Below are 21,604 nucleotides of genomic sequence, written 5' to 3'. Positions count from 1 at the left end.
TGCTCCCGGCCAGCCGCGCCGGCTCCGCGCCGCCCAGCCTCCCGCCCTGCTCCTCCGCAGCCGCCGCCCGGGGCCGCAGAGTTCCGGGCTCCGTCGCCGGCTGCACTGCCTCGCCTCGCAGGGCCCGGCTACCTCGCGCACTCCGCCTCCCCCGAGTTCAGCCCCCGGCCGCCGCGGGACCAGAGGTGAGGGCAGGTCGTCCGGCGCGCCGCTGGAGCCGGTAAGACCGAGGGAGGAGGGCGCCTGGCGGGAGGGGAGGCCGGGATCCAGAGGGAGGGTGGGCGTCTGCGGTGCCTCCCCCTCGCTTTCATTCTTTCTCCCGCAAGCTTCGAGCCCTCTCGGTGGGGGAAGCAGCCGCGGAACGAAACTGTCTTGCTCTGGGCCCAGGGTGGGATATGGGGGGGGGCAGAGGCATGGAGCGGGGGTCTCGGTTGATAAAGCATATGGTCCACTAAGGGTAGGCTGGTGGAGATAGAGGGAAGGGGAAGAAAGAGACACAGAGAGAGAGAGAGCGTGTGTCTGTGTGTGTGTGTGTGTGTGTGTGTGTGTGTGTGTGTGTGTGTGTGAACTCCTTCAGGGTGTGCGCTTGGGACTTGTAAATCGATCTGACCTCCCGGCCGTCGGACTCACCTTCCTAGCTGAGCCGGGTAGAGAGTAAAGAGATGGGCGAATCACCCCCACCCTCAAAATATCCATCCTTTCCAAGAGGAATTTTCTGCTGGAGAGACAGCCAATAAACTCTGTTCAACTCCCTCCCTCCCTCCCTCTGTCCTTCCTAGCTGCAGTTTCAAAAAGCTTCAAAGCCAGGAATGTGGGATTCATCTTCCGATCCTCAGAAGGCAAACGTGGTTACAGATGTTGCACGGTACTTTGCCAAGTTTAAAACCCTTCCTTCAACACTGTAACCAAAACAGCGAAGCTAGAACCTTGGGCGCGTTGGGAAGAAATGTGGACCTCTGGGGTTGCTGGATGCAATGACTTCCGTCTGTTCTTGACTGGCGCGGCTCTGTCCAGTTTGTGCCAGATGCGTCTCCCACCCTTTCTTACCTCCCCCTTCCCTGGAGTTTTGCATGGGAGAGGAGCTGTGCAGGAAGCGACTTAGGAAAGAAAACACTCTATTTTGTAGCAGAAGAAAAGTGTTGGTTAAAAAGTTGTCATTAATTTGGCGTTTGGAGAGAGGTGGATGGTGGTGCAGTGGATTTTTTTTCTGTTGGCCTTTGTTTTAGGGGTGTGTGATTGGTGTTAGATGATGGGAAATCTCTGGCCCCATACATGTTTTATATATTTACACATATGTGTGTGTGTGTGTTATAATTTTTGAGAAAAGTCCCTGAATTGAGATATAACCGAGTGATTTTAAAGAATCCTGTCCTCAAGATGCAGACTGTTCTGACAGCCCAAGGGAAGGCGGTGGCAAAAAATAGACACCACCTCCCTTTTCCCCCAAAAAATTCTTCCTGGAAAGGTGGTGCTAAGAAACTTAAGAGACGGGCTGATCCAAGTGGCAGGCCTTAAATGGAAACACTATAGTATGTCCTGGCACTTGTCTCTGGAGGTGGGTTGCTGGCCAGCGGCCCTGCTTGGGCAGGCGACAGACACTAGACTTGTGCTGACCTCAGACACCGCCTTACCATACGTCTCTCTGGTTCGAGCACTGCCCAAGTATGAAACTCCAGCCCGCTTCACCCTGTCACTCATGGGTTTGCTTTGGACATGAGCTTCTTTTAAGTGTGGATTACCTGCCTCTAAGATCAAATCCCTTGTTTAGTGATTTGGTTACCTTTGTTTTCTGTCCTCTAACTAACAAATGAAACTGTTCTGAAGTTGAGCTGTGTGCCTCAGGTTGATGTTCTTTTGTGATGGGCAGTAGGTCTCTGGTGCTGTTCATGCATTTTCAGAAGGTGCAGAGGGATGTTGGGATAAGCTCTGGCTAGATGGCAGACAGAGAACAAGGACTGGAATTAGTGAATGCTGAGTTCCTGCACTTTTTTTTTTCTTTTTTTTTTTTCTAACTGCATTGCTGAGTTTTACTTGAAATTGAGAGTGGTTTTAAATAAAACTTGATTTAGATAATAGTCCTACAACTTTTGCATGTTGGATTGGAGTGATCACTTGAATCTGAATAAATTTCTTGTAATTGCTAAGTAATTAAAAAGAATATTAAGGATTCAGAGTTAAGATGCCATATTTGGGAATGCAATGAGTTTCTGGAGTGAGGAACTTAATTCGATTAATAGCATTCTAATGATTTCTTTTTCCCAAAGTGGTGATTTACCAGATTTTCTTCCTTCAAACTCACAAGGGGCAACAGTGACTGAATTGGTAAATAGAGGGTATCTTACCCAAACTTCTTGTATTACCCAAGATTGGGCTGTGACAATCACGGTAGGCTTCTAGGAGTTTCTCGGGGTTGTATGGAGTAGCCTAGCATTCTGACAGAGGGAAGGACTGGACAGAAATGGATTTGAAAAATGATCTTACTCTTCAAGGTCACAAGGTGAAGAAGTAATCAATACTGGGAATGGAGCTCTCCTCTGTGGCTTGTTTGACTGTTAGACCCTTGTATCATGATTTATTTTCATGTGATGAGATCTTGTATCCAACTCATTAGGAATTATGGAGAAATAAGGCTTCAATTGGGCCAAACCCTTTGATATGTCCATGTGAAGGAGTGACTGGATATGCTGAGTATACACCAGGCAGGGTGCTCAGCTCCTTACCGGTGCTTTTCACAGCATTTTCATATTTTCCCTTCTCCAATAGGAAACTGAGGCTGAAAAAATTTAGGAGGTTGAGTGGAAATTGAGCCAGGATTCAGTGGGACTCCAGAACTGGTATCCAGAGCCACGATTGCCAGTTATTGCCAAACTTGTTTACCATAGCTAAGTTTCACTTATCTCTAATTACTTATTTTTCTTTAAAGCATCAATTAGTCCTTTAAAAAAAAAAAAAACTTGAAGACACTATCTTTAAGAAGAAATAGTGTACTGTCCTATTTGGGAAGCAATTCACTGGTTAGGAAATGAAGCAGTCATAAAGATGCATTCCTACTTGTACTGAGCCCTCAAGTACTGAATAGTGATTACCTGGTATGTGTGTGCTACGGGGACCTGGAGTAAGGACAGAGAAGGTCACACTATTGATGACATTCTGGTTTTTGGATTAGTTGATGGGTTCATGAATGCTGATTTTATTTTTACACTTTGTAACCTATATACATGATACATGCTTTTTTTCCCTGTAAAATGATAAAGAAAATTAAACCTATATTCATTAGCATAATGATTACTTGGGGGAATATTTCGTTGCGTTTTGCTGACTGTAGCCATAGCTTGCTGCCTTGCGTGAAGGAGACACCCAAGAACTATTGGCTGGTTGACAAAACCCCAGGTAATCATATTAAAGCAAGCTGATTATTTGTTATACTTGAGTAAGGTTGAGGTATGCCCTTTCTATTTTCTGCTCTTTATACCCTCATTCCCAATACTGTAAGTCTAGGGACAGCATATTGTGAGTAGAGGGCTTTGCTGGGATTTCTACTGGGAGGCCCCGAGTTGGGCTGCAGCTGGTACTTTTCAGCATCACTTTGTATATGTAATACTTGGGATGGAGCACAGAATGCTGCCATGAAGTATTATTATGTGGCTTTGTTTTCGTCCAGTGGTAAAGTGACCATTCAAAGCTGGAGGTGGTATTTAAGTTAGAGCAGTGCTTAGATAAAGTGTTAACAGCTTTAAGCTCGGGAGACTGGGAAATGAGACCATCCAAGATTTTGATTGGAATCCACAGACTGGATTGTTTTGTTTTCCCAGGCAAGTATTGGGTACTGTGGCTTTATTCCTGGAAATGAGGATTTGGAATTGGGTTTCCTGGTATAAAATACCTTCTTTGATCTTTTGGAGTGAAAACTTTGTGTTTCTTTCTGTGACCAGCTCCAGCTCAGAAGATCCAAATGAAAGATTGACTTCTTCTCTCTTAGCCATTGCCTTAGACTGCACTTACTTGCCCTGCTGGTTTAAGATTCAGAAATTCTGAAGTAGAATTTGTCTGTTGGGAAGGACAGTCAACAAAAAGACTCCATTGGAAAGCGCTTCATGGAGTTGGTATGGCTCGCACATTCTGGCCTTTGCTTCAGATGGAAGGTGGTTTTGTCTTCCAAAATTAACCAATGAGACACTCACCAGGAAAAAAAAAAGGCTGAGAATGTCACCCAGGGGTTCAAGTCCCCCCCCCCCTTCCATCCCCCAAAGGGGGTCGGGGAGGAAGAAGAAAACTCAAGTACTTCCTACAAAAAAAAAAAAAATGAGCTCACCTACCCGCCGCCAATATTAAAATCGAAGCCTGGGCTCTTCTGGGCAGCACTGGAAATCCGAGTGTGTTTGGAAGTCTAAAGGCTCTTCTGTGATTCCTGAGAGCTTTGTTTTCCAGAGCCACCAGGACTTGATTGTTTGATTTTGGGGTTTTCGGGCTCTGAGCAACATTCCACTTTGCCCATTAGGGTTGCTTCATTGTTTACTCTGGGTGTTTGGCCTTTATTTCAGTGACTGGGAAAGTCACTTCAGATTTCACTCTAACTTCTGTGGAGATACATGTAGCTGCTGAAGGCATTGGGAGAGGGGCTGGAGTGAGGCATGAGAGACTGTAGCACAAGTGTCCTGATGGAGCTCAGAGACCTACCTGCTCTCACCCACCCTAAGGCCTGACCTTGGCTCCTCTGGCCTTCGTTCATTCTTCCCTCTCGGAAAGCCAGTTGCCTCAAGAGTCAGAGCAATCCCTTTGCAAAGGAGAATGCTGCCAACCTTTTTCCTTTTGCCCATCTTCCATTTTATCATCCTCATTCCTTCTCATTCTGGGCCTTGATTAGCCTCTTTAAGGTCTGGGACTGCACGTTATCCATGCTTCCATTTATTCCTATGTACAGTTCATTCCCCTCACCAATTTCCAAGCTTTCAAATTGTCTCACTGGGCTCTGTGGAAGCAGGGACAGGGCCTTATTCATTTTTTTCTGTATCTTTTGTATCTAACACATTGTCAGATCATATAGGCAGTAAATTAAAAAAAAAGAAAATATTTAATTGTGTGTATGTGTGTGTGTCTGTATGTGGATATGTGCTCATGAATGCAGGTGCCCTAAGGAGGTAAGAAAAGGGTGTCAGGTCCCCTGGAGCTGGAGTTACAGGCCACCGTGAGCTGCTTGATGTGACCCCTGGGAAATGTGCAAGAGCAGTGCATGTTCTTTTTTTTTTTTTTTTTCAGTGCATGTTCTTAACCACTGTGCTGTCTCTCCAGCCCCAATACATGGCGTTTTAATTCTCAGAGAATGAATGGAAGATTACTTTAAGTAAAGGGAAAATCTCAGAGAAAATACTAAACTTGAGACTGGGTCTCTTAGCATGGGTGGGTGACAGGGGTGAAAGACACTCACAAAAAGCTGTATTTGGTCTCTTTTTCTGTCTGTGTTGGTACTTGAACCCAGGGCCTTACTCTTGATAAGCCTCTGCTCTACCACTGACCTCCCTTTTTATACTTGGCTGTAACTTGTACTTAGTGAATTCAACAAATATTTATTGCATTCTTTTTGGTGTACATTTCCCTCTTTGCTTGTTTTTGTATTTAAGAGAGACACTTCCATTCTGGAGAAGAGTATTTCAACCCCTTTTTTTCCCATATATTCCTCAGAGCAAGGTGCCCCGTGTTAATGTGGATCCCAAACACTTGGTGAATTGAGCCCTTTATTCTGATTTTTTTTTTTTTTCTTGTGGCAAATGTTCCTTCCTAAACAGTTGACAGTGAAAACAGAGTGAGTGGTAGGCTGTGCTTATGTCAGAGGTGAAAGAATGTGGATGACCTCTTTGGAAAATGGATGGAATCCAAAGCAAACTCCTCATTTACCAGGTTTTAAGGGCTGAATTTGAGTGGGCATAACCGTGAGGCACTGTTCAGCTTGAACACTGGTTGACTGGGCGGTTTGGTCACTTATGAAAGCCAAGATTGGCCATTTATAGTTACAATGAAGCATTCTGCCGTTGAAATACAAGTTGCTCTAGGCTTTGTTTCTGCTTTAGCCAATGATGGAAGTTATTGATTGAACCACTGAAAACATAACCTTGAGTTTTTATAAGAAATGGACAAAGGGAGTAAAGGAAGGTGAAAGGTGATGTTGGACTGGACTGGATGTTAGAAGTAATATTTGGGGTTTGCAGTGAGTGGGTTCTGAGAAAAATGTGTAATAAAAAGAACTGGAGGAGGAGCTGGAGAGATGCTCAGTGGTTAAGAGCACTTACTGCTCTTGCAGAGGACCCAAGTTTGGTTCCCAGCACCCACATGGTGGATAACACCCATCCTTAACTACCTCGGAATCTGGTGCCCTCTTTTGGCCTCCATGGGCACTGGCACACACTTGGTGCACTTACATACATGCAGGCAAAACACTCATAGACATAAAATAAAAATAAATAAAATCAGGCAGGGTGTGGTGGCTCACACCTTTAGTCCTAGCACTTGGGAGGCAGAGGTAGGCAAATCTCTGAGTTTGAGGCCAGTCAGGGGTACATAGTGAGAGCCTATCTCAAAACAAACAAACAAACAACAAACACACACAAAACAACAACAAAACCCCAAACCAAAAAAAAAACCTTAAAAAAAAAAGAACTAGAGGTAAGCTTTCTGAATAGAGGCTTAGAGATAGTATTGTAACCCAAGTTCTCAGTCTTTTATTGAAGCTATTGCTTCAATAAAATAGAGTGCAGTTGACCACTGTCCTTAAGATACTGCTTATAAGCAATGTCACCAAGAACCCCTTAACGCTTGGGTTTGTGTCTCTTCTCTTCAGGGACTTATATAAGACAGAGTGAGAGCTAGGAATAGTCAGGAGGGGGACAAGGACAGTTGGTTATCTAGAGTGACCTTCTCCTTTTTCAAAGAGGAAAATGGTAAGGACAAGTGGGCTTTATGCTGTTTTTCATATGGTTTTTGAACTTGAAGAACCTGAACTGTGGTGGGCAACAGGTGACTGGAATAAGTATCTCATGAGTGTGGACCCAGAGAAAAGTGGAGCAGTGTATTCTGTGGAGATAATACTATATAGGCGTACATATTCTTTTTCAGTGTTTTCAATAGGCTTTTGACCCTCAGAAATACGTTTTCCTTTACGGTCTGGTACACACACGGACACACCCACACAGACACACACACACACACAGACACAGACATACACACATGTGTATTAGAAATAAAGCTGAATTACAGGTTTCACCAGACAATATTGTAATGCTTTCTAATTTCTATTCAATTTTTATTTAAAAATTCTGATCTCTATCTACTAAATTGATTTCAAAACTTGCTAATGGGCCTTAATCAGCAGTTAGAAAAAAACTGTTCTGTTCTAGGTATTGTGGAAATTAGCCTTAATTTGTTTATTGAATAGTTGCTAATGTGAGGGAGAATTTTGTTTCTTTTTGCATGGATTTTTAGTCATTCTACAGAAAGCCCCTACCTCTGTGTGCCCCCCCTCCCGCCAATTTCTTTCCTTAGTGCAAGAGTCTTTGTTTGTTTCTCCAAATCAGATTACAGTGACTAATGTGTGCTTTGAGCCTGCACTGAGAGCATCATCATGTTGATCCTAATCAGCGTCAAAGGTGAGGCTGATTAAACTGGTGGCAGGAGCCCTCAGCTGCCTGTTTATGGAGATCATATTTGAATAAGATGGTGGCTTTCAGTAGAAAGAGGAAGGCAGCAGTACCTGCCCATACCAGAACGATGGGAATGCAGTTTGGAACATCACTCTAGATATTGTTCAAAATCGAAAAATGAAAGGTTAACAGGGACAGCACTTTGAATCTAAAAACAGAGTTCACCTGTTGTCATCATCTTCATTAGTAAAATTTCCCTGCATTCCTGCTCCTACATGTTTTACTTCTTTGTTCTTCATTTACTGAATATTTATCATCTTCTTATGCTTGGGTTAGGTATGGAAAGTTCAGTAAAACCAGCTTGATGTTAAGGTATACTTGAGAAGAATTACACATCTGAAAATGGCAGAGTGTGGAGTACCTTGGTCACAAGGTCTAGAGGGATAAGATCAGCCCAACATCTTTAAGGAAGCAGCTGTTTGGCAAGCCTTGGGAAGAGGTGCCATTTTGATGTTATCATGGTGATGGGTATCTATACCTGTTCAGTTGTGGAATGGATAGCATTCTAAAAATAGGGAATGGGGCTAGTAAATAAGAAGTAGCAGGTTTGTGTAGGAGACAAGTTGTATACACAACATAGCTGCACATACTTTCAATCACTGGATCAGATTTTACATCTTGAGATGCTGCCTCTTGGGGACATGCAAGACCTGGGACAATTGGAAGGCACAGTAGGCTCTCTCAATACTTTGTGTTGTGCCTTGATTATGTGGAGCATAGAGGGTGAGACCCAGAGAAAGAGGTAAGAAAGGGAAACATGGAACCCTTTTACTGTTTCTTGGAATGCCAGGATGAAGGCTAAGATAATTCATGGGAAGCTTTGGGCTTTGGGCATATCTCAGTTGATAGAGTTGTTGCCCAGCATGCAGAAGACTCTGGGTTTGATCCTTAACACTGCTTAAACCAGCTGTGGTGGTGCACACCTATAATCCTAGTACTTGAGAAGTGGAGGCAGGGTGATCAGAAGTTCAGTTATCCTTAGCTACATAGTGAGTTTGATGCTGGCCTGGGATCCATGAGATCCTGTCTCAAAAAAAGGGAAGCTGGCCTTGAGCAATACTTGTGTCAGTTTATTTAATGCCCATGTCCTCTTGAAGTACCTACTCCTGCCACATCCACTTTATAGAAGGAGAAACTGAAACCCACAAGGCAGCATAACATATCTAAGGTCATACATCTGAGCTTTAACTGTGGTTGTAAATTCCCACGTCACCATGTCCTACATCATGGAAAGCTAGAAGAAGAAACTGGTAGTACTGAAGTGAGTGACCTCAGCTGTGTTCTGATTGGTATTGTATTTAAAACATAAAAATTATTTACTTATTTTATGTGTATGAGTGTTATGTATGCATTGATGTCAGTGCACCACATGCATGCAATGCCCGTGGAAGCCAGAAGAGGGTGCTATATCCCCTAGAACTGGTGTTTGGGACTGTTGTTAGCCACCGTGTGAGTGCTGGGAACTGAACCCTTATCCTCTGCAAGAGCAGCCAGTGCTGTTGGCTGTTCCCCTCCCCTTTTTAAAATTGTATGTGTTACTGTATTTAAAACATTATTAAAAGGTTGCCATTATTCAAAATGAGGAAATTTCCCATTAAAAGATCCAAATTTCCAGGTGTTCTTGTCATTGAAAATATTGGCAGTACCTCGACCCTGTTCCTATAGGAACCTGTGAGAGCTTCTTGCGATTGTCTGAGGGACATGGGTGCTTTATTTGCCTCAGTCCTAGCTGACCTCGTTTTCTCTCAGCTATGGAGGGCTGCTCTAAGTAGCTACGCATGTCTTATTCTTGTGCTGGATTTTTAGGATCTCCCTACCTGTCCTGTCCCTCTTGCATGCTAACTGCATTGCCTCTGTCGTTGCATGAGCTTGAGACCCCAGCTTTGTTGGCCCTGGCTATGTGTCTAGTGTCGAAGGTGAAAGTGTAATGCTCAAAAGCCAGGAGAAAGTGAGACTAGATGGAACAGGTTTTGGTTTGGGGCTGGGGGCACCACAGAGTTTGTAGAGTAAGTCACTGTGATGAGAGGGAGGGTGGGTATGGGCAAACATGACTTGAGGAACCTGGACCGCTGAGAGAATGGTGTTCATCTTAGAAGAAAATGCACATTTGGCAAGGGGGCTGGTTTGGGATGGAACTTGGTGCTGGGCTTAAGCTCTGGTGGAACAAGGACATGAAAGGTTTTACTTCAGCCCTGTGAGAAGTTGGGGATATGGTAACAGAAACCTGGAGATGATGGTTTGGGGCTTGGCTTTTATTGTGATCATATCTGAATTGGTGCTTGAGGAGAGGATGAGTGTTGTTGGGGAGGTCCATTTGGAAATTGGGAACAGGAAAAAGTGGGCTGAGGTGCGCATGACAAAATGAACCAGGGGCAAACAGTTTGAAGTCTTTTATTGACTTTTGGGGTCAAGTGTTTTGCCTCACAGATAAACTAAATGTTTATTCTAATAAAGGAGTAAAAAAACACAGTTTCCTATTTTTCAATATGGGAACTCATAAGCATCTTCTCTGAGTCAAGTAGATCTCCTTTGATGGATGACATGTGTAACTTACGGACATGCCTTCCTTAGGTGAAACTGATTCTAGCAATGGCTTTCTTGTTTTAATTTTTAAGTAAATATTATTTATTTATTTTTTGTATCACAGATGGGGGGATGACACAGGGTGATGACCGTACTGGGGATTTATTCTGGCTTCTAGCTGACTGAGAATGGAATTCAGATGAACCCCCTCCCCTGGGCATGTTTGCTTCAGATTCTATCCAAGTTATTGTTTCTTACTTTGCCACCTCAGCATCCTGCACTTCTCCTACTTGATTCCCTTTCGATCCTTTAAGGTCTTCCTGTTCAGGATATTCTGTCAGCAGGTGGGGCAACAGCCTCAGATGTGGGTGTTGTGTGTGGAAGTCTTCCAGGAGGGCAGCTCTTTTGTTCTCATAGACACTTGACTCCTTTAAAAAAGCCAAGTTGATCTTTTTATTTTTAACTTATTCATTAACATGTGCACATTAATATTGGTTCCTATACATGTTTTTGCTTGGAAATCAAGTGATTTCATTAACGTTTTACAGTTTTGGTAGTTTACATTCTGAAAGGAATGCTTGTACATGATACAAGATTCTCCCACCTTCTTGAAGGAAAACATCATTTAGGTGAATTGTTGGGGCTGGGGGTACAGCTCAATGGTGGAGCATTTATTTGCCTATCATAGGAAGGTTCTGGATTCAATCCCCAGCTTAAAAAAGGGGGAAGATCCAAGTTGTTTAATCTCCCAGTGATAATATTACATTTGCAATCACATACTAGTATTGGTTTGTTTACTGGAGACAGAGTCTAGCTGTTTCCCAGGCTGACCTGGAATTCCTGAGCTCAGGCGATTCTCCTGCTTTAGCCGCCCAGATAGCGAGAACTAAGGAACACATCAGTACTCTGACTACTTAATGGACTTTCGTTTCTATGTGTGCTACATCCTATTACCCAGCACATTTTTTTTTTTTTAAACTAAGCAATTTGTGTTGGAAAACTTTCTTATTAGAATGAACAAAGTAGGCTCTTTTTTCCCCCATTACTGGAGGGTTGAACCCAGGGCCTTATACATGCTGGGTGAGCTAGATGAACTACATCTCCAGCCCAGTTCATGATTTTGAAAGGCACTGTATTGTGTGCCGTGGTTTTTTAGACAACATTATGCATTGCAGTATCACAGTGACTATGGTTATGTATGCAGCCATCTCCCATTAGTCAGAGTTGTACTCTGAGGTTACTGTTTGTCAGTGGTCCTCTGTGGTCTGAAAATATTATAGGGAAAGTTCCAGAAATTGTTCATAAATTTTAAATACATTTTAGTTTACTATATTATTAGAATTATCCTATTATTATTGTTAATCTTTTCTTCTCTGTAACTTATAAATTGAACTTTATCATAGGCATGCACGTACAGTGAAAGTCACAGTTTATGTAGGTTTGGTGCTATCCACTTAGAGCATGCACTGGATTCTGGAACATGTTCCCTTGTGGAACACCATCGTACATTTACCTTTAGCTAGCGCTGCCTACTAATTTCTTTCCTATCTATCTGGGGATAAATACAAAAGATTGATATTTGCATTGTAAATTTCATATATGTAGTGGCATGAATTGGACTTTTCATCTGTGTTTGTGAAACAGCATGTCGTGGTAAGAATGATAGCCCCACAGAAGACTCAGCTCTGCCTGCTTTGTCTCTAAGCCAATTGTGAGGTCAAAGAAAGTAATTTTCTTTTCTGTGTTTTAGGCAAAGACTCACTTCTCACATCTTCATAAAGTTTAATAATTTGGTCATTCTTTAGTCTCCCTCCCAGAGATTCACCTGCCTCTGCCTCATGAGTTCTGGGATTAATGACATGAGCCACCAAGCCTGGCAGTCTCTCTCTTGTTTGGTCTTTCCAGTAAGTAGGGCCTGGTGATTTTCTTTTTTCCTGTGTTTGAGTCTTTGAATAACTGTAGGCTTTGGAAGCCTTGCAAACCACAGCTTTACTTTGATTGTTTTAAATCACCATGTCTGCCCATGCTTCATGTTAAAAGCAGAGCTTACATGGCTGATGGCTGATTTTTACTTAATTTTTTTTAATACGGTGAATGATAAGTAGGCATTTAGTGACCAAGGAACTCATATAGTCAGCTTTTTGTTATTGATCAACAGTAGACACAATGGATTTTTAGACTTAGGGAAAAAGTTTATTTTTATAATAGCTTAAAAAAAAAAAGCAATAGGCTGGTGATAGACAGTCTTTAAGAAACAGCAAAAATTTTATTTATGACTTTGGAGCAGACCAGAGCAGATCATTTTGTAAAATGAAGAGGGTAAAATAAGGTCTGTTTTCGAAATATTTAATTAGTTTTTTTTTTTTTCCCTTGGTGGTGCTGGGAACCGAACCCAGGGCATTGTATGTGCTAGGCAAGAGGTCTGCCATTTAACTGCATCTCTAGCCCTTAATCATCATTCTTTTTTTTATTAATATGATTGTATTTCTTTTGGCTTACCAAACTAGATATATTTAAAAATTTAAACCCAAGAGCTGGAGAGATGGCTCAGTGACTAAGAATATTGACTGTTCTTGCAGAAGACCCGGGTTCTAATTCCAGCACCCACATGACAACTAACAACTGTCCGTAACTCCAGTTCCAGGGAATCCAACAGCCTCTTCTGTCCTCCGCAGGAATTGTGTGACATGGGTGCACTTACCTACATGCAGGCATAACGCTCATACACATAAAATAAAAGTAATAAAATACAAAAAACTTAAACAGAAGCAAACGCTATAACATAAAATTCATGTTTATTCTCTGTACTGCATTTTTCTTTTAGAATAAAAGCACTGTATTTGAATCAATCAAGCACTGTATTTGAATCTTTCATTTGATAAACTTGGAAATTCTGAGTTGCTAATATAAATTTTTCTGGAACATTTTTTAGCACTTGGTTGAACTATTTAAAAAAGCATTTACTAAATCATTTTCAGTATGCAAATTTACTCCTCTAGCTGTAGTGCAGAAAAAAATAAAAGGACACAACTTAGATATTCTACATTAGAGGTTAGGGTTTATTTATATGCATAAAATCGAATCATATGTAATCACTAAAAATACTACTTTAGATGAATTCATGGATAGATCATACTTTGTTTTTGGTCTTCTTATGTAGCCCTGGCTGGCCTAGAGCTTGCCATATGTAGAACAGGCTGATCTTGAACTTGCTGTGATCATTTTGCCTCTGATTCCAGTGCTGGTATTATAGGTGTGTACCACCATGCCCGACCCCACATCACATTTAAATATTTTTCGTTACATTTATTTACGTATTTACTTTTTTGTGTGTGCATGCATGAGGGTATGCACATGCCATGGTGTGTGTGTGGAAAGTCAGAGGATAACTTGAGGGACTTGGTTTTCTTTTTACCACGAGGGTCCCAGGGATCAAATGCAGGTAGTCAGGCTTGGTGGCAAAGCCTTTACTGCTTGGCCATCTTGCCTGCCCAGGATCATGCTTTAAAACTTTTCTTTTCAAAGAGCCTTTTGTTGACTGTTCTGTCTAATTCTATCCTTAATTCTTTCTTGTGCCTTATATGTACTTCCCTGTATAAACTGTCGATATATCTGTGAGGTAAATAGTAAGGAGAATCTGTACTTTATTTGAGATTGAGATTTATATATATATAGTGTGTGTGTGTGTGTGTGTGTGTTTATCTTGTGCCTTACCCATAGTAGGTACACAGAAGTGTTTTGGAATTAATGAATCACCATGAAGAGTGTACAAAATAAGGTTAAGTAGAAAAAGCCAGTCACTAAATCATAGTGTAACCCAATTTACATACATTATGCACAAGTCTATAAACATTTTACCTGGTCCTATTAGATTTGTGGCTACATTCATAGGGATGTAAGTGGGGAAAGGACTGTAGTGGTACAGTGGCCCTGTCTGTGCTGTGAGTCATGCATAATTTTAAAGAGACAATCTTCAAACACAAGTGAAGCAATCTTGCCTCCATAATGTAGCTTACCCTTTCAGCATTAAGGGTGATCACCTTACCTAGAATGATGCATTACAATACTGCAGCCTTTTCTTCTCCTGAGTGCAACGTGCTGTATCTCTGTAGGGTGATGGGCTATACATCTACTTTAGGATTAAATTATGATCTAAGGGTTGCACTTTTGAGAAACTGGTTTTAATTCCACATCAGTTGTAGTAAAAGGATAGTGAAAGTGTATTAGATCTGGTGCAAGAGTCTAATTCTAATTATTGACACATTTTCAGATGCTCTCTTAAGTGTGATACATTGCCCATGATTTTTGAGGGCTGTGACTGCATTAATCCTGCTACTGTACCCTTCACAAAGATGTGTTTAAACTTAGAATTGTCAAAAGGAGCCTCAGTAAAGTGGGTGCATGTAGACTGGGAGGTGAAGTGGTGGCTCATGTCCCACTGTACCTGTTGAGTTTGAGTCTGTGAAATGTTGATCAGAAGATTATCTAGGTTTACTTTTCAAGAAACCTGGGAATTCTTTTTCTTTTTTGGTCTCCCTGTAGCCCCAGCTGGCCTGGAACTCCTTATGTAGACCAAGTTGGCCTTGAACTCACAGAGATCCACCTGCCTCTGCCTCCCAAGTGTTGGGATTAAAGGCATGTGCCACCACACCTGCCTGTGTCATATTTTTTGTATAAGGAAAAAAAGTGAAGTATGTTATGCTCACTCTTCCTGCTGACTGTCTAGTCACAGACCAACCATAGACCTCTAGATTAGCAGACTTGATGTTTTATTGATGTTCTATCTATGACAGCCTTCTTTTCACTATGTCTTGTTTCTTTTTGAGATAAGTTCTCCCATAGCCTAGGTTGTAGCCTACAATGACCTTGAATTTCTGAGATCACAGGCATGCGTGATGCTTGGGGCTTGTTTTTGAGATGATGTCTTACTGTTTAACCTAGGCTACCCTTGATCACCTCATCCTCCTGTTTCAGTCTCCAGAGTGCTGGGGCTATAGTTGGGAACCACCACAGCAACCAGTCCTAATATCTTCTTCTTTTTTTTTTTTTTTTTTTTTTTTTTTCTTTTTCTCTTCTCTTTGTTTTCCTTTGCCTCCCAACCCCTTCTACTTTCCTCCTCTCCCTAGTGCTGGGAATGGAACCCAGAGCAGCATGCACTCTAAGCAGATGCTCTACCATTGAGCTACATCCTCAGTCCCAGCCTTATTTTCTACATGTCTTTGGAAAAAGCTCATGTATTATTTATCTCTTTTTCACGTATTGTCTCTTTTCATGAGTAGCTACTGAGCCAGCCACTGAACATGTTGACAAAAAGGCTGTTGGAAAGCTCAGCCTGGCAGAGGCAGAAAAACAAATAGCAAAGCTACAACAGAGAAGCCCCAGGATGGGGCTTAGATGTGAACTGAATCTGGGATGTGCACCTCTGCTGTGAGGGCTTTAGGAATCATCTTCCAGGGGAGTCGTGTGTGTGTGAGGATGCCCCTCTCCTGCAGGTTGAGTAGGAAGTTCTGAGGTTGCAGAGGGCAGAGATGTTCAGGAAGGACTGCATCCTTTTAAAGTAAATAGAAGCAAGACCCAGCTTCTCGGTGTATGCTAGTGAGGTTGGAGGTGGTGTAGTACTGCCATTTGAAACACAGAGTCCTGGGGCTGCCCAGGATCCTGCTGAACTGGAACCAGCTTTGCAATGCAATCAGCAGATGGCTTGAATGCTTCTAGAAATCTGAGAAACATCAGGTGAGTGTACAGAAGGGGTAAAAGGTGAGAGAGCTGGGAAAGGACCAATCACCTGCTAAGGAATGTTGATTTTTATTTTTATTTTTTAAGCACAGGTTTGATAACACAGAAATAATATCAGACTTACGTTTTCCAAAAATTGTCTAGAAATACAGGACACTTACCATGAATTATGCTTCTTTTGTGTGTAGTGTGTGGTGTGTGCATGTGCACATGGGTATGAAATTGCATGTGGAGGCCAGAGGTCAGGATCAAGTATCTTTCCTTCACCGCTACACCTTTGTTTTTTTTAGACACGATCTCTCATTGAACCAACCTGAAGCTCATATAGTCAGCAAGACTGGCTGACCAATGAGAGTCAGAGATGCCTCTCTTCCTCTCCAGGCTGGGGTTATGAGCATGCATTGCCTGACTGTTTACTTGGGTTCTGGGATCTGGATTCAGGTTCTCATGCTTGTGCAGCATACACTTCACTGACAGAGCCCTCTCCCTAGCCCCCATGTTTCTTGACACCTAAATCAGCCGCTAAACTGACTCAGAGAGCAAAGGCTCTTGCTGGGCAAGCCTAACCACTTGGGTTTGATCCTTGGAACACACGGAAAGGTAGAAGGAGAGAACAGACTCAACAGTTAATTCTCTGACTTCCATACCTGCACAATGGTGTTTGTGCTCACACACATACACATCATGTACACACACACACACACACACACACACACACACACACACACACAATCAGCAATCTAAATTATACAGATGATGTTCCCCACAAAGTCCTCAGATAAGTGTCCTAGACAATGTGGAGGGCCCATTGCAAGTGCTGTAGCGGGAAAATCATTAACTTAATCACGTCTACTGGAAATCCCTGGGGTCTTCCAAATTTATTCCACAGAGGAACCCAGTGCAGCCTCACAGCTGTTAACACCCCAGGCTTAGCAGACTGCCAGCACTGCTTGCTCTAACTCTAGACACTTTGCCTTGTCTTTGTTGTGAGGCCAGCTGTCTGGTTTGCCTGGGAAACAAGGATGTCCCAGGATATGGACTTTCAGTACTGAAACACTGGGCAAAAAATGGTGCCCTATTTGTTTATCATATATAGGACTTTGTTTTTCCAGTAGACTCTGCCTTCTTCCTTAAATACCTGCTCTAGGCTCATTCTAATGGAGAGGTCCCCACCTTGTCTGCATCCTTGTGCCCCACCCTAGGAACTGAGATTAATTGGTCTGGGTTACTTGTTTCAAAGGTCCTCAGGTTATTCTGTCTTGTATGGAAGTTGGTTCAAAGCAATTAAACCCATGGAAATGCAGTCTTGATGCACTGCTTATGGATTTATTTTAATATGAAGTAGAAAAGAACATTATCCATTAAAAAGAAAGAAGCCAAAATAACCACTTAGCAGCATGCCAGGGGACCAGCAGTAGTGTGTGTGTGCACCACTGTGGGAACACTCCCGAGGAGCGGCAGACTGGGCAAGCAGTGAGAAGGGCAGGGGCCTTTTTAATGGCAGGTGTGGCTTAAGAGAGTTTTAAGGCTGTTTGGAGCACAGAACTGATAAGGCATGGGACCAGATTCATAAGGTGGGATGAGGGAGCAGGGACAGGGTTGCAAGGGAATATGGAAGGTGACCAACAAGTCTGGACAGAGGGGTTTAGGACATTCGTGGAGCTGGCCAATGGGTAGTCAGAAGAAAAGGAATTAACAGTTCAGTGGATAGTACTGAGCTGGGGACAGATTAGCACTGTTCCTACTGCAGCACCAGGGGATTTTGGGTGGGGATCACATTCTATAGGGAGAATAGCCCAGAGTGGATCTACCCTGAGGTCTGGCAGGAGTGTCTGCAGAACAGTAGTGTGGGGACAGATAGCTTGTACACTAAGGGAGGGCTCTGGCCGATCTTACGAACCTGTGCGTAAGAGCTCAAGGGAAAGTTTGTGTTGGGCCTTTAGAAGGTCCTTGGTGATATTTCTGTAAACTCAGCTGGAAGTCAGATTGTAGTGGACTGAGAAGGGGGAGATAGCTCGCTGGACCTGAGGACTTTTCTAAAAGCATTTACAAATGAAAGAGCCTGGGTTGGCATGGGTCTTAGGTACTAAATCCAGGCTTGTTGGGGAGTAGACACCTGCTTATTCATGGAAAATATTTCAACAAGGAGTAAACACACAGGAATGGTCAGATAACCACAGGAAGCCTAGAGCCCTCTGGGGTTCCATGAACTTGCTGTACTTTCCAGGAGAGTCAATTTGCTTTCTTCTCCCTCTTTCCTGAAGCTTCCCTTGTTATTTCCTGGACACAACAATCTCAAATCAGAATTTATGTGCTTAGAGTCTTTTGATGGTGATAATGAAATAGCATGTGATAAGAGTCCTACTTTTGTCCTGATATCACCCCCGGGAGGACTTTGGAGCTCACCAAAGCCTACCACACTTTCTGATCTTTTCAGGCACCTTGTGCAGGAAGCAGGGCAGACAGTAGGATTACTCCACTGTTAGGGGAAATAATAACCTGAAGTTTAAGTGTAGTAAGGACTTGCTGGTGATTAATGATTCTGGGATAAGTTCAGGATGGAACCCTGACTTATGGTGTAATATGTTTTACATTATATCGGCGGGGAGGGTGTTTCCTTCTTTTTCCCAGCCCCTGAGGTAGAGACCAGTGTTCATAGTTGAGTTATTATCTCATTCATTCACTGCTGTTCTGAGAAATTGGGTGATGGTGGTAGTGGTGGGTAGAAGGGGGGGCTTTTCATTCAAAAGATGCTTCTCATTTTAAAAATATTTGATTTTTATTATTTATTTATTTATTTATTTGGTCTTTTTGAGACAGGGTCTTTCTGTAGCCCTAGCTGTCTTGGAACTCACTATGTAGACCAGGCTGGCTTTGAACTCACAGAGATTCGCCTGCCTGTGCCTCCCTAGTGCTGGGATTAAAGGCGTGCACCACCACACATGGCGATTTTTATTTTTAATTATGTGTATATGTGTATGTCTGTGTGTGGGTATGTGCCCTTGAGCTGTCCAACATGGTCGCTGGGAATTGAACTCAGGTTCTCTGGAAGAGCACCACCCAGTGCTCTTAACCAGTGAGCCATCTCTCCAGGCCTTTGAATGACAAAATCCCAGAAATACACCAATGGGATCGATAAAGGCATCATAGATCATGTAGCTCCTAACTTTCGCCTCAGAATTGGACCATGTAATTTTCTTGAGGTCAGCCCAATATTGCTGCCTTGCATATTTTGTAAATATTTAAAACATATCCAGTTCTGGTCACTTTATTTTGATATTCCTTATTCAAATGCCTTTGATTTATGACAGGGCTGTATCCCAGAATACCCACTGTAAGTTGAAATTTTCAGAAGTCAAAATGCATTTAATACATTTAACCTAGTAATGTCATAGCTTAGCTACACAGTATGCTACAGAGCATCAATTGTTTACCCTCATGAGCTTGTGGCTGAGACGGAAAGGGAGCATCTTACCATATCATTAGCCTTGGAAAAGATTGAATTTCAGAACAGGAGAGATAGCCTAGTGACTAAGAGCATTGGCTTCTCTTGCAGAGGACCCTGGGTTTGATTCCCAGCATCCACATGGCAGTTAACAACTGCCTGTAACTCCAGTTCCAGGGGATCCAGTGCCTTCTTCTGACCTCCACAGGCATTGCACAACATGGGTGCACTTACATACATGCTGGCAGTACACTCAAACACATAAAAATAATAAAATATTTTTTCAAAAAAGAAAAGATTAAAATTCACAGGCGTTGAACTCAGGCTTATGTGGTAAGTGCTTTTACCCTCTGAGTCATCTGTCTGGCCCCCAAATTCACATTTTGAAGTTTGGGATCTACTGAATGCTTATAATTTTCACACTGTTGTAAGGTAAAAAAAAATCATTAAATTGAGCCATCATAAATCAGACCGTGTGTTTTAATATCATCCTTAGTGTGGAGGCTGAAATCTCTCTGCATTTGAAGGGGGTTGCCTCTGTATAAGAGTCTCTGATGAGCTGGGGTAATGGGGTCATGGATAGATGAACTTAGAACTGAATCAACTCCACTCAAGGAGTTTACAACCCAGGAAAGCCAATCTTGTGGGCCCATCATGGGCACTCAATGAATGCTTGGGTTGTTTGGAATTGAGGGGAGTGCTATTTTACCACAATGAACCACTGTCAAGTTTTCATTTTTGTCATCTCTCCCATGAGTAGTTAAAGATACAGTATTAGGATTTGGAGAAAGGGACTGATGAGAGAGTAAAGAAAAGGAATCAGTAAGTCAGGACAAGAGACAGGTTTTGATTAGTGAGGAGGGGTTTTGAATGAGCAGTGAACAGTTGAAAGCAGGAAAGAGTTGCTCAGGGGAAGCTGGAAATATGCAGGGGAACTTTCAAGAGAGCATACCAAGGATGAGATAGGAGTACTTCAACCCGGTGTCCTACAGGGGAATACTCAGGCTTTTTTCCACCCTTAATTACAGCCGCAAGATGACAAAAGCATATTCTATTTTTCTGTTTCAACTCAGGATTGGTAGGATGTAATCTCTTTTGTATAATTCATTTTTGAATTGAAGTTTTTTATTTCTTGGGGCGTCCTGGGTTGAGGAAAAGTCATAAAAATTAGACTATTTTTCTTGTGTTTATATTAAAATTTCAAGCTGTTTCATTATAAAGCAAGGAATGTTTTAGTCATCAAAGAGATTGAGGTAGATGAGTTAATGTTTGGTCATCAAAAGGTGTACCATTAAGAGCTTATTTCTTTTGGGAGGAGAAAAGGGCAAAATATGAGTCATTGAATATAAAGTCGTTTCTCTCTACTTGATTCAGCCACCCTCCTGCTGAAAGACTGTGGACTCAGCATGTGTAACTCAGATAGTGATGTTTGCTGCCATTGGAGGAGACTTTGCAGTATAGGAAGTCCTTTCTTGAAGATGACCACAGTTGTCCTGCTGCTAAGAAGCTGTCCCTCTTTATGGCCTGCGGGGAGGGCCTCACACTGTAGGTGAAGCTAACCTGGAACTCACCACGTATCCTGTGCTGTCTGGCTTCAACTCTACAGCTCAGGTTTTACATCTCGTCTCAGCCTCCCCAGTGCTGGGATTCCAGGCATGAGCTGTAATGCCTGGTTCTAAAATTGGTACTTCTGATGACAGGAGTATATGTGAGTTGTTCACTTAGAGCATTAAAAAACCCATGAGTGTTTCCTATGATTCTGATTGTGACAGTTTTCTACCTTGTGAGGGGTTTGTTAGTTGGTTGAAAAATGTTTCAAGAGGCTAAACTAGTCTATAACATTGGGAGAGTGTGAAGTCTGTTTTGTGGATAAAGACACTTTTCAATGCACTTTGGGTCTGGTAGTTCTATCGCAAAGAGCCACTCACTGATCTCTCCCTCTGTCTAATCTTGGTCTGTTGATGAAGTCTATGTTTCTAGGTTACTTTCCTTTTTTTCTTTCTTTTTTCTTTTCTTTGAGACTCTCACCATGTAACCCTGGCTGGCCTTGACCTCACAGAGATCCACCTGCCTCTGCCTCCCCAGTGTTGGGATTGAAGGCTTGTGCCACCCTGCCCAGTGTTATGTTCCTTTATTTATTTACTTATTTATTTATTTATTTATCTATCTATCTATCTATCTATCTATCTATCTATCTATCTATTTATTT

At 42.4% G+C, this 21,604-nt stretch overlaps 1 protein-coding gene across 2 annotated transcripts in view; it reads left to right on the top strand.

Annotated features, from left to right (window-relative positions):
* The first annotated feature begins 6 nt into the window (after nucleotides 1-6).
* Acvr1 (activin A receptor type 1) overlaps nucleotides 7-21,604 on the top strand; it is a 126,679-nt gene continuing 105,081 nt past the window's right edge. The window contains exon 1 of one of the 2 annotated variants that reach the window (XM_008841748.2): nucleotides 7-185. The gene's annotated coding sequence lies outside the window, so the exon portion shown is untranslated. Of the gene's footprint in view, nucleotides 221-21,604 lie in introns of both variants that reach the window. The other variant, XM_008841747.2, reaches the window with a different exon arrangement.

The sequence above is a fragment of the Nannospalax galili genome, unplaced genomic scaffold (assembly GCF_000622305.1).
Source record: "Nannospalax galili isolate Female #2095 unplaced genomic scaffold, S.galili_v1.0 scaffold1181, whole genome shotgun sequence".
Taxonomy (NCBI): Eukaryota; Metazoa; Chordata; class Mammalia; order Rodentia; family Spalacidae; genus Nannospalax; species Nannospalax galili.
Note: the sequence above shows the minus strand (reverse complement) of the source record. Positions and strands in the feature narration are given on the sequence as shown.